The sequence below is a fragment of the Ornithorhynchus anatinus genome, chromosome 9 (genome assembly GCF_004115215.2).
Source record: "Ornithorhynchus anatinus isolate Pmale09 chromosome 9, mOrnAna1.pri.v4, whole genome shotgun sequence".
NCBI classification, from domain to species: Eukaryota; Metazoa; Chordata; class Mammalia; order Monotremata; family Ornithorhynchidae; genus Ornithorhynchus; species Ornithorhynchus anatinus.
The window spans coordinates 50340357-50353364 of NC_041736.1; the positions used below are offsets into that span (position 1 = coordinate 50340357).

Genomic DNA, 13008 nt, shown 5'->3' on the forward strand with positions numbered 1-13008 from the left:
CCTGATAAAATGTGATGCTTCAGAATGGAAGGATTCATTTACACATTCATCCTTTTCCTGACCTCTATGTACCTGCCACTTGCTTCCTGTCTTTATAAAGTTACCCCACATTATGCTCTCTCTGCCTGTCCTACTTTGCCCCAGTTAATATTATTATTATTATTTAATTAACTCTTACAGAAGAGGGACCAGAGTTTGGGGTAAAGAGGGATTAAGAACCAAGACTCCCTAGACATTCATGCATATAAAACAACAGAAGCAAGTACAGACCTAAAGTGGAAATGGGGTAGAGAGAAAGACCCACAAAGTATACCATAGATATAGATCTTACTTTTTGCTCTACCTCTTCTTCTAGCATATAGCTGAATTTGCTTAAGAATAAGTAATGAATATCATTGTGGGTTTAAAAAGTGATCACTTGGGGAAAATTTGTGTTGTATTTTTAATTCAGGTAAAAAAATAGGGATTTCATTAAAAATAAATTCCCCGGTCTGGGTAATCCTTGGCAAAGCAGCTTGGCTTTGTGGAAAGAGCCTGGGTTTAGGAGTAAGAGGGCGTGGGTTCTAATTCCGGCTCTGCCATTTTTCAGCTGTGTGACCTTGGGCAAATCACTTCACTTCTCTGTGCCTCAGTTACCTCATCTGTAAAATGAGGATTAAGACTGTGATCCCCACGTGGGGCTTAGAACAGTGCTTGGCACATAGTAAGCAATTAACAAATACTGCCATCATCAAAGGGAACAGTGGCACAATCAGTCAGTGGTATTTATTTAAGGCTGACTGCTTGCAGAACACAACATTTAGGGTTTGGGTGAGTACAGAGTTGGAAGGCAATGTCACTTTGCTGGATTGCTTGCAGTGAGGGTGACACCAGTGGTGTGTGCAGAAGCTGTTTGCATCTGGAATTCTTTCAGAGATACAAGCCTTAGTTTTGGTTAGGAATAGGGAATGGATGGGAGGCTGAACATGTTGGAAAGGATTATTCATCCCAATCTGCTGCTCCTCTTGGTTCAGAAACACAATTTGTGTTTTGGGGATGTTGATCCAAATTTGAAAAGAGAAATATCAAATTTAGATTTGAGATTTAGATAGAGACTGGGGTGACATTTGATATGCCCTGAAAAATACCCGTCCTATTTAAGCACAAAAGTGAGGGGAAAGAAACCATAGGCGGAAGGTGAAGAGAACTGAATTGGGATAATAATTCCAATTTTAGATGCTCTTAATCTGGCTTCTTTAAAAGACTTGGGTCGGAAACAATATGGATCTCTTCTTTCTGCTTCCTTTTTGTTTGTTTCCAATAGGGATAGGAATTGAGGAAACCACTGCACAGAGATCTATCTAGCTGTCTCCCCTCCTTTCTTCTCACCTCCCCCGGGTCACTGGAGAGGTTGCCGGGCAGGGCGCCGTGGAAGGAAGTGCAGATGAATGTGTGGGGTAACTGGGGAAGATGCCATTGCTAATGCGGGCAAGGCCAATGCAGATTCTGCAGGCCAAATAGAATTCTGCAGCCTAATGGTTTTAGAGCGCTATTCTCACAGTTGATTGAACAAAATACACATTTTGAACAGTAACAGATTCAGGGTTCCCAGAATAAATCATTTCTATTGCCACCTTTGCTCCTTCTTCAAGAACCTTTCAGCAAAACGAGCAGCATTCCAGAGAATGCTCCAATTAAGTTTCAGACCAATCTGCCTTGCTCGATGGCTTCTGTTAAAAATGAGGCCAGAGTTCACTGAGGGTCAGCCACAGATGAGAAGGAGTCTAGGCATAAGGTGACCGTATTTAACAGAGTGTGGGGACGGACTTTCAGGGGATGGGGTCAACTAGGCAAAAAGAGAGGGACTTTGGAAGAAAGGAAGAGAGAGTATGTAAGGCAGATTTGGTGGAGTTGGGAACAAGAGGGAGGAGCAGGGAGAGAGACTAAGAGATGGAGGGGAAGCTGAGGATGCAAGAGCGGGACAGATTGGGACAGGGGCTCCAGATAATATTCAGAAAACGCAGACATATACAGAGAACAATGAAATCCCCTCCATCTTTCTAACCCTTCCCAGCTTCCTTCTCCTCTTTCTCCTCCTCCTCTTCTGCTCCTCTGACTGCTGTGGCTACAGCTGCTTGGGGCTCTTTGTTTTTGCATTATTTTGGTTTTCCATTGCGGCTGCACTGCGAAGCAGCATGGTGTAGCGGATTGAGCATGGGTCTGGAATCAGAGGGTCATGGGTTCTAATCTCGGCTCCACCACTTGTCTGCTGTGTGACCTTGGGTAAGTCACTTCACTTCTCTGGGCCTCAGATACCTCATCTGTAAAATGGAGATTAAGGATGTGAGTCCCAGGTGGGACAGGGACTGTGTCCAATGTGATTAATTTGTGTCTACCCCAGTGCTTAGAAAAGTGCTTGGAACAGAGCAAGTACTTAACAAGTACCATAATAATAATAATAATAATAATAATATTCATACTGAATCAGGGATCCTGCACTTTACTAATAATAATAATAATAGCATTATTATTATTGTTATCCGTCATCTGTAAAAATGGGGAATAAGATGCCTCTTCTTCTCCCCTTAGACTCTAAGCCCCATGTGAAACAAGAACTGTAACCAATCAGCTAACATTGTATCTATTCCAGCATTTAGTATATTTCTTGGCACATAGTAAGTGCTTAAAAATACTATAATTATTCATAATTACTATCATTATATAAAGCACACCACTACAACGTAGGCTACAGGAATGGGCCTATAAAAATACATACTGCGAGGAGGGTACTTGCCATTAGATAATAATGCAAGTAAATGTTTCAAGTTTCATGTATGAAATTCATTATCCAAAAGTATTTCTGTATATAAATACAAAGCTTTACTTTTAGCATTATTGTTCTGTTGTCGTCATTATTTTGGTTGAGTTTCATGTTGAACTCCAGGGTATATTTGAACCTGAAACACTAATCAAAACTGCGAGCAATTTGATAATCCCCATGAATTCAACTGAAGGGTTTTTCATGAAAGCCCTGCAAACTGAAGTCATTGAATTTTGAATAGCTCTCATACCAGTAGACAGAAGCAGATGTCACAAACCAAACATACTAGATTTAGTACACTTTTTCATTGGCTTTAATGGACAGATGTTTTGACTATGACATGGCAAGACAAGGATTTGAAATGGTGGATTGGAAAGATTTTGTTCATAAAAGTAATTGCTCTTACATTACAAAGTGCAGGATTTACATGTGGAAAATGTCAGCCTCTTGCAGGATCTCATGATGGATCACATTACCACAAGCCATTGAGTTCCCTGGAAACAACAGTCTCGCTTCTGAAAGCCATGCATGCATGCGAGTCCCAATTGACTTTAACGGGAGTCACGCATATACGGGCTGGAGGATGCAGTCGCAAGGCTGCAACTCGGGGCAGCTTGTATTGGGGGGTTTCGATGGTCTCATCGACTTCCCTGTGACTAAATCCTACGTGTTCTATCTTTCGTCTACCGCTCTCATCAGTTAATCAATTCTTTACTACATCCTCTCTCCTCCCTTTCCTTCCCTTTGGCAAATCCAAATCTCTTCGTCGATTGGGCCGGGGGCATTCTCAGCACTAAAAGGAGGGCGAGTCTCCCATCAGTAACCCTTGTAATCCCGCAGGGTTCAAGCCCAGATTCTCCTATACCAGAACTTTTTGGCGTTCCACTTTTAGGACTGAATGGGGTGGTGGTGGCGTTCAATCAGTCAAGCAATCAGTGGTCTTTATTGAATGCTTACTGCGTGCAGAGCACTTAGAAAAGTACAATTCAACAGAATTGGTCGACGCGATCACTGCCCACATCTGGATTCTAATCTTGGTTCCGCCACTTGTCTGCTGTGTGACCATGGGCAGGTCTCTTAACTAGTCTGTGCCTCAGATACGTCATCTGTAAAGTAGGGATTAAGACTGAAACCCCTGCGGAACACTGTTCATCCTTATTATCTTGAATCTACCCCAGTATATTGCCTGGAGTACAGTAAGTGCTTAATACCATAAAACAAGCTTACTCTTGACTGATCTCCTGACTCTGCTCTTGCCCAGCTGTGAGTGGTGGAAGTACAATTCATTCATTCATTCAGTTGTATTTATCAAGTACTTACTGTGTGCAGAGCACTCTACTAAGTGCTTGGAAAGTTCAAAGCTCTCAGATGGGGCTGTGTTGGCTGACAGGAGAACCGCCAGACTGTGCGAAGAAACCACTGGTGTCGGGAATTAGTACATTCATCTAAAACAACAGAATTTTGTAGACACGTTGCCAGCCCACAGGGAGTTTACAGCCTAGAGGGGAGCTTACGGTCTAGAGAAGAGACATTCAGTCTATGTCTTCCCACCTTTCAAGAACCCCAGTGGTTGCCCATCTACCTCTTCGAAGGACAGAAACTCCTTACCATCGACTTCAAAGCACCATCAGGTTGCCCTCTCCTATCTTACTTCACTGATCTACTAAAGACCAGCCCCCACACTTTGCTCTTCTAGTGCCAGGTTACTCACTGTGCCCAAATCTCTTCTATCACACCGCCAATCTCTTTTCCACATCTTTCCTCTGGCCTGGACCTCCCTCCCTCTCCGTAAACACCAGACCACCACTCTTCCCACCTTTAAGCCTCGTTATGATCACATCTCCTCTTAGAGGCCTTCCCTGATTAAGCTCTCTTTTCCCATTTCCCTCTCCCTTATGAATTATCTGTGTACTTAGATCTGTACTCTTTGGGCCCTTGGTATTCACCCCACCCTCAGGCCCACAGCACTTATCGATCATTCAATCACGTTCATTGAGCACTTACCGTGTGCAGAGCACTGGACTAAACACTTGGCAGAGTACAATATAACAGACACATTCCTTGCCCACAACAAGCTTACATTCTAGAGTCTACAGTCTAATGTACATATAAGTATTGTTTTTAGTGGTATTAATGTCTATCTCCCCCTCTAGAGGGTAAGCTCATTGTGGGAAGGGAACATAACTGTGAAATCTGTTTTATTCTTCTCTCCCAAGTGTTAATACAGTGTTCTGCAAACAGTAAGCACTTAATAAATACCATTGATTGATTGGTTGATTGATTGAATGAGGTTACAGGCTAAAGGTTTAGAATCTAGAGCTTGCAATCTAGAGTTTATAGTCTACATTTCTAACTTCAGTTGCAGGACTGTAGGGGCTTAGAGGGTCATCCAACGTGCTTAGCTCAGAAACCGTCCATAACCTGCAAATTCTGTGGTGGCAGTCATTCTCTCGATGACTTAATTAGAATGAAAGACAGTCGAGAAGATCAGGGAACTGCACGGTAGAAGGAAATAGACTTGAAGTAAGCTGATATAGGTAAATGTTTTGGAAACCTGGCTGAATGTTGCCGCTCTGCAGACAAATGACGGGAAGAAAGATCAGAGAATTAGGTGGCTGTGGAGAAAACTGTGAGGAGAAGGAGTTGGGGCTGCCAGGAAAGAACAGGAGGAGGAATGGCTTAAGAACTTAAAGAGCTTAGACTATTCAGTGCTCTTTGGTAGGATGAGATAAAAGCTGCCAAGGATAGTCACGCTGTCTCTGTTTGTGTTGTGCGGTAGCCTATATTAGTGCAGGAGTCGGTCCGTTGACCGCTTCTAACTTGGTAAACTTTCAAAACGCGGCCATAGGGGGGGCATAGCCTGAAAACAACCTGAATTGGAACAGGAGAAAGGAGAGTAGCCATAAAACCAGACGTCTTGTCATTCTCCTGCCTTTCCTGGCAGTTCACCGCCTCACGGCTGTGGGAGGAGAACTGCCCAAAAGGTCTGCGGGGCAAAGGAGCCTGGGTGTGTTTCTAGGGCTACTAGATGAAACAAAATCTCAATTTGTTTACCCTCCTCCAACGGCAGGAGCTGTTGAAATATATTTCATGCACTGGTGTAAGATAAAGAAACCCAAGTGTTCTTCTGGAGCTGAACCCACTGAACAGAGTTTGAGGCTCAGTCCAGCCCTTAGTCATTCGTTAGTAAATATAATTTCATCTTCACTTGACACTAATAAATGTTGGAGGGGATGAAGTTTTGACATTGTTTCTTTATCCTTGTGCTCCAGATAAACAGTAGTTGTTGAACTGGCAGCTTGATGCCTGCATATAAACCCCTGTTTACATAGTTTGAGTGGCCGTTGCTTTTTTCTGCTTTGTCTGCAAAATAAATGGAATAGAAAAAAAAGCATCAAAAGTAGAATTTTGCAAGTTTGAAAAAAAATATTTGGACCACTGGGCAACTGAGGGAATCTCTGTTTACATGTTTCTGCCCTTTATGTCATTTACAGCTGTATTAGAGCTAGTAACAACTAATCCTTTTGGGGACATAATAAAGACAATTTTAAGTCATTTCTTCAAAATGGACCTAACGGTCAGCGATTTTACTCTTCTTATCTGAGTGCACAAGTTAGAGTTGCAGAAGGGAATTTCCTCTAATATGGATTTTTATTTAAAGAGTATTTTTGGCAAAAGCAATAGACATAAAACGATTCAGAGGCATTAAACTGAATCTAAAGAATCAAGCTGGTTAGAAATTAGTTCTCATTTTATATTGATGAAAAAAAAAACAAAAACCAAAAACTGGTCAGTTTCTGCTTTTCCACTTCTAACAATTCATTACTTAGGCAGTGAGCCCCATGCAGGACAGGGATTATGTTTAACCCGATTAACTCGTATCTACTCCAATGCTTAGTACAGTGCTTGGCACATAGGGCTTAACAAATACCATTATTTATTATTGCTATTATTATTACTAATATTATTACATTAGGCAGGGAAAGGTGGGAATAAGAAACCCCTAAACAGAATGCTAAGTGTCATGCTGTTATATGGGGATAAGACCTATTGTAAATTCAGAACTGGATTGTGTCAATCCCCCATTGCTATTCACCTGAAAATATTGATCACACTAAAACTACACCTTTTCACGTATTAAAAAATAACCCAAATGAAGTCGATCCTTCTGATATCTGTTCTGTTCATTTTCAGCTGCCACGCTGTGGGCGTCTTAAAAAAAAATATTTTTTAACACCTCCCAAATAATCCAAAGGTAAATTCACACTCCAGCTTCATTTAGGGGATGTGTAATAACAGTTTGCTATGCAGTGGTGTGGTTTTCCCAGCCTCGGAATAGACTTAATGGTGTCTCAAGGCCTGGGACCTTAGAGCCCAGCAGGGGGTAGCCAAGCACTGGTAACGGGAAAAGGAATTATTCTCCATGGGATCCTTCATTATAAAGAACCGAGCACACAGGATCTGTAAACAGCCTTAATTTACTGGTGCTGTGAAATATTTACCAAAGAACAGCTCTTCCTCTCTAAAAGAAAACCACTTGCATAAAACCCGAGTATGTACTTAGGAGACATTACAATAGGAGCTTTTAGAGAAACCCTAAGAAGGAAAATGTGCTTTTCCAAATGCCGTAAGGGCAAAATGAATCTTGCGATAAATAATATCAAGTGGATACTTCTCAAGCTTTTCCTTCTTTGATGACTGACAGAACGCCAAACTGCACAAGAGACAGTGGGAGATAATGGGAGAGATTAGGGTCGTGAGTAACAGGACCTTCAGTGCAATCACTAGCTCTTTGGTAAGGTGGGGAAACGTTAAGCAAAATCTCCCTCGAAAACATACAGAACTTGACAGATCAGAGTCACCTCGAGCAGCAGGTTGAGAGGAATCATCTGCCAAGGATCGAACGGAAATGCCCAGATTCGTAGCTGGGGGTCGGGGGGATGCCAAGCTGAACTAGCCATACTGTCTTAAGACGAGATGACAAGGTCGCCGGATAAATACTGTGTCTGTTTTAAACGGTGGTAGAACTCCTATTACCACCAACACGACAAATGTTTCTAGCATCCCTCAGCCCCATTCACTGCATTACTCAACCACCCATGCCATTTGAGGTTGGCGTTGCTTTTCTTTGTTCTGTTTTCTTCCAGTGCAATGAACCCTTACATTATGAGTTTCTGTTGTAGTTCTAACCTCTAATATACAACCATTACATCTTATCTCGTCTCCTAAATTACTCTAAAATCCAATTATAAAATCCCTTTTCCTTCAATAGCACACAACTTGCCACATTACTGAAATGCTGGGTAGCTCTTTTGTTTTTCTAAATTAATAATAACCACCATTTTCCGTCTGCTCTAAGCAGGAAAGTCTTTTATATCACTACACAGCTTTCCATAATGCATATTATGACTTTTTCGCATCTTAGCCGGGATAGAAAAGTGCCTGAGATGATTTTCAAAATATTCATAAAAGATCTGTCAGCTGACTTTCTGGTATCAAAACATTTGAATCTGTATAATCCTTAATGGGGAAAAATTTAAGTTTATCAGTTAGATTTGCACCACTGCCGTGTGACTGCTATCAAGCGATGGCAATCCATCATTTTTAAGGTTTTAAAAGGTTAGCATGGATTTGGCTTTGTTATTTTAAAATTTTCATTGATTGTAAACCTATAAGAGGAAAACCTCCGAAACCCAAGGAGCGTTTTAACCTAGCTTCCCCTGCAGTCTTTGTGTCTGTATCAGTGAGCATATTCTGAAGCTTCAAGATAAGATGAAAATCTCATAGAAGAGAACTAGACAAAGAAGCCAGATGTTTTTATGAAGGTGAAAATGCCAACTAAATTCCCGGGAGAAGCTCCGGACTGCTGGGTACCTCTTAAGCCAATTTTCCAAATACAGGATGAGGCAGAATTTTGAATGTACAGTGACCTCAAGAAAGATCTTTGCTAGATAAACTCAACATACACCAAATAAATATGTTTCAGAACAGTGCCTAGAAATTTGGAGTTAGATAACTGAGCGCTATCTATTTTTTCTTCCTTGAAAAGTGTTTGGGTTTGAGACTGGACTGTAAGCTATTTGTGGACCGGAAACATGTCTACCAACTCTGTTATGTTGTACTTTCCCAAGTGCTGAGTACGGTGCTCTGCACACAGTAAGCGCTCAAACACGACTTATTGATAGACTGTTTGATCGATTCCTTTCAACACCCTTGTTCTACCTGAATGCATCATTTCAGGAACATGGCTGTTGTACAGATACGAGAGAGGCCCAATAAGACAAGTTGTTTACAGCTTCACAGGCTCCAGAAATGTTCCACAAGGCTCTTTAGCGTAGAGTTTGAGTTTATGAACTCTTTTTAATATGAAAATCCTTAACTGCCTGGGACGAGCGTCTTATAAACCTTTGGAGGATCTGAAAGGTCCTGGGATAGAAGCTGGAGCTTCAGTCAAATATTTATTTCTTCAGATCTTTAGTTAGGGTTTTCATAAATTGATCATGCCCTGAAGTTAAAGCTTTGCCTCTTTAAAAATGAAATATGCGAAATGCTCGCCACTTCTCGATAAGAAATGGAACGTACTGGAAGCATGGTCTGAAGCCAGATGAGAGGCACACTGATAAAGGTTGCAGGGCAGCTGATGATACACTGTGTAGACTTTATAAGTGGAGTGAGATTGACCAGAAGAACACTCTAATCACTAAATAACATAATCACATGCAAAAAAGAAATAACATAATCACCGTCACGTGCAACGTATTAGCGAAAAGAAGACTCCAAGAAAATGAGAAAAACTTCATCAGAGGAAAAAAGGGAAAGGTATCTTTTCATAAAATCCAAAGACAAGCTTTAGAAGGGATTTTTTTAGTTGTGGCCGATAGACCTTACCATATAAGCTATATTAAAGCATGATGGAAAAATCGCACGGTGAACTGCGTTGGTCAGCGTCGTGGAGGTGCCGTTTGGGAGTCAACATTAGAAAAAGGGAGATAGCTGTTCTTTTGAATTTAGATTCAAATCTACATTGTAAAAGTACCCATTTGTTCAAGAACAAGACTTTTACCTGCCTTATCAATGATGTGTCATTTCTTCCATTAACAACAGTGGCACAGTGTGAAGACAGCAATATTCTTCACTTTTTCCTTTAAGGGTCACAATTTTGAGAGGTAGACTACCCACTTCTTTGGAAATCCATGTTCCTAAACCTCCCTCCTAAATGCCCTGTCTATATTTTTGGCAGACTTTACAGAAATGTATAGTCATCATGCAATGCCATCACTGATTCACAATTTCTTCTAGTCACACAGTAGAGAGTTCCCAGTTAGTTCAACTTAGACAATTAAAATTGTGTAATTTTGTTCCTCGAGAACCATAGGAAAACTTTTGTCTCACACACTTTCTGCTTGGTAAATGGCAAAATAAGGTCAACATGGAATTCATAGGAAGGGAGACTTGCAAAACGAACCCATAAAAAAATATTACATGCACATGTCATCTTCAGGGGCCTGTTTCTCTCAGTGCCTTTCTATATACCATTTTGGGGAAGGGATAAATGATAATAATTATTATGGTATTTGTTAAGTGCTTACTTTGTGTCGAGCACTCTATTAAGCACTGGTGTGGATACAAGTAAATCAAGTTGGACACAGTCCCTGTCCCACGTGGCATCAGAATCTCAATCCCCATTTTAAGGATGGGTTAACTGAGGAACAGAGAAGAGTGACTCGACAAGAGTGATTTGCCCAGGATCACACAGCAGATATGTGGTGGAGCTGGAATTAGAACCCATGACCTTCTCCGTGCTTCACTTACCTCATCTGTAAAATGGGGATTAAGACTGTGAGCACCGAGTGAGACAGCCTGATTAACTTGTACCTAGCCCAGAGTTTATAACAGTGTTTCTCACATAGTAAGTGCTTAACAAATGCCATTATTATTATTATTACTACATTTCTTGCTGGGTGTAAATGAGGTACTTCCATAGGGGCTACATAAACTTGGTCACACCACTAGGGGACCACTTAATAATAATAATAATAATAATGTTGGTATTTGTTAAGCGCTTACTATGTGCAGAGCACTCTTCTAAGCGCTGGGGTAGATACAGGATAATCAGGTTGTCCCACATGAGGTTCACAGTCTTCATCCCCATTTTACAGATGAGGGAACTGAGGCACAGAGAAGTTAAGTGATGCCCACAGTCACACAGCTGACAAGTGGCAGTGTCGTGATTCGAACCCATGACCTCTGACTCCCAAGCCCGGGCTCTTTCCACTGAGCCACGCTGCTTCTCAATAATATGCCGGTACCTTGCACGGAATGATTTACAAGCCACCTGGCAAAGCTGATGCTTCTCCCACCCTCGGTCCCCAGTTTACACCCAGTGAACGGCTTGCATACTAAGACGGTCTAAGAAATAGCCAATATTTCACAGCGGATTTTTCTCTTTGTATAACCCAAGTTCTCAGAATCAATATGACTCCTTTCACAAGGTCCTTACCTCTAGCCATGCTGCGAATGCCATTTTACCTTCTCAAAATGGAAATTCCCTCATTTACAGGCAGTTCCATTGAGATTATAACACATACAAGGATGTTGATTGTATTGGAGATCATTAATTTGTTTTTCTTACCACATTTGTTCTTCTCTTTTCTTATGTGTTCCTCCAGTGATACTGATTATTTTCAAGTGGAGAGGGCCCATGTGAGCTTCACACTTCCTCCATGCGAAATTGAAGCTGAATCTGGACCAGGACTGAGTCTCATTTAGTCCTGGCAAACTGAAATATCCTTATCTAAAGAAAGGAGGTTTGAAGTCGAGTAAACAAGGCTCCAGGATCCTGAACTACCAAATAGTTATTGTTATTGTTGTTGTTATTGTTGTTTTTATGGGATTTGGGAAGTACTTACCATGTGCCAGGCACTGCACTAAACACTGGGGTAGACACGAGCTAGTCAGGCTGGACACAGTTCGTGTCCCACAAGGGGCTCACAGTCTTAATCCCCATTTTACAGATGAGGGAACTGAGGCACAAGGAAGTGAAGTGACTCGCCTAAAGTCACACAGCAGACAAGTGGCAGATCTGGGATTAGAACCAGGTCCTCTGACTCCCAGGACTGTGTTCTTTCCACTAGGCCATGCTGCTTCTCTATTTTTGTTTCTTTCCCTGCACACACCCTTAGGTTTAATATTAAGTAGAGAGATAGGCTCAGTTTCATAAAATATTCTGAGTTTTCCAAATTTAAAATGTAGTAAAAATAATATGAGATGTTTAACTATCTCAAAATATCACTTTACGTGTTTCGTAGACTGAAACCCAACGAACAGTACTCCTCCATTTTTTTGTAATTGGTATAATCTTTCTTTCTTTTTGCAACCTCAAAACCTCACCTTCATCATAGTAATTAGCTTAAAATTTCCAATATTAAGTAGGAACTAATGCCAATTAAATGTGACTATTTTCTCTGAATAAAGGTGCTAGTTCCAACTAACTTTTCCTTTTTTGAAAATAGACTAAGTGACTAGTCCGAGAGTTAAAACTGGCAGTTTCTATTGAACTGGGGGTTAAAAGAAAAATCCCGACATTGGTAGTTGTTTAGAAAATCCTGGGGATGCATGTCTTTTTCTAAATTCAAGTTCAAGGTAAGATTTAAATGAATAATTATTTACTATTTTGCTAAATGTTGACACGTATGGCAGCCATCTTATATTAGTACAAATGCTTTTCTGTTTAGAATGGCTCATTAGTTTCCTTGTAGGACTGTACTGGGTTTAAGATTCAGATTTAAATTCTCTTCTGATTTTTCTGTTCAATCTTTGGCAGCAGGCCAGTGGCAGATATGCATAATATTTCACTGTTAGACCTTGCAAACAGAATATCCTGCTGTGCTAAAGAAAACATTGTGTTTCTTACCACATGAAAATAATCCATCACTTTTCAATCAGCACACAAAAAAAAGGCATACCTGTTTTTTCCATCAGACTCAAGAAAAATTAATGGCCCCGATGTGAAAGGTGGACTTTCCGTACATGATCCATTAAAGTACAAACTAATCAAAATATATCTAGCAACTGATTTGCTAAGCAAGATGGAACAAAAGAGGTGTGATGAAAAAATAGAGCTTGCAAGGACCTGAACAACCTTGTACTATCGGTATTAACCTTATTTATTTTAAATATTTGAGGACATAAATAAAAGATCATGGAGA

General features: G+C 40.8%; 1 long non-coding RNA gene across 2 annotated transcripts in view; it reads left to right on the plus strand.

Annotated features, from left to right (window-relative positions):
• LOC114814332 overlaps positions 1-11641 on the plus strand; it is a 36075-nt gene extending 24434 nt beyond the window's left edge. For both annotated transcript variants that reach the window (XR_005660379.1, XR_005660380.1), the window contains exon 4: positions 11470-11641. This is a non-coding gene — a long non-coding RNA (uncharacterized LOC114814332). The remainder of the gene's footprint in view (positions 1-11469) is intronic.
• The last annotated feature ends 1367 nt before the right edge of the window (positions 11642-13008 follow it).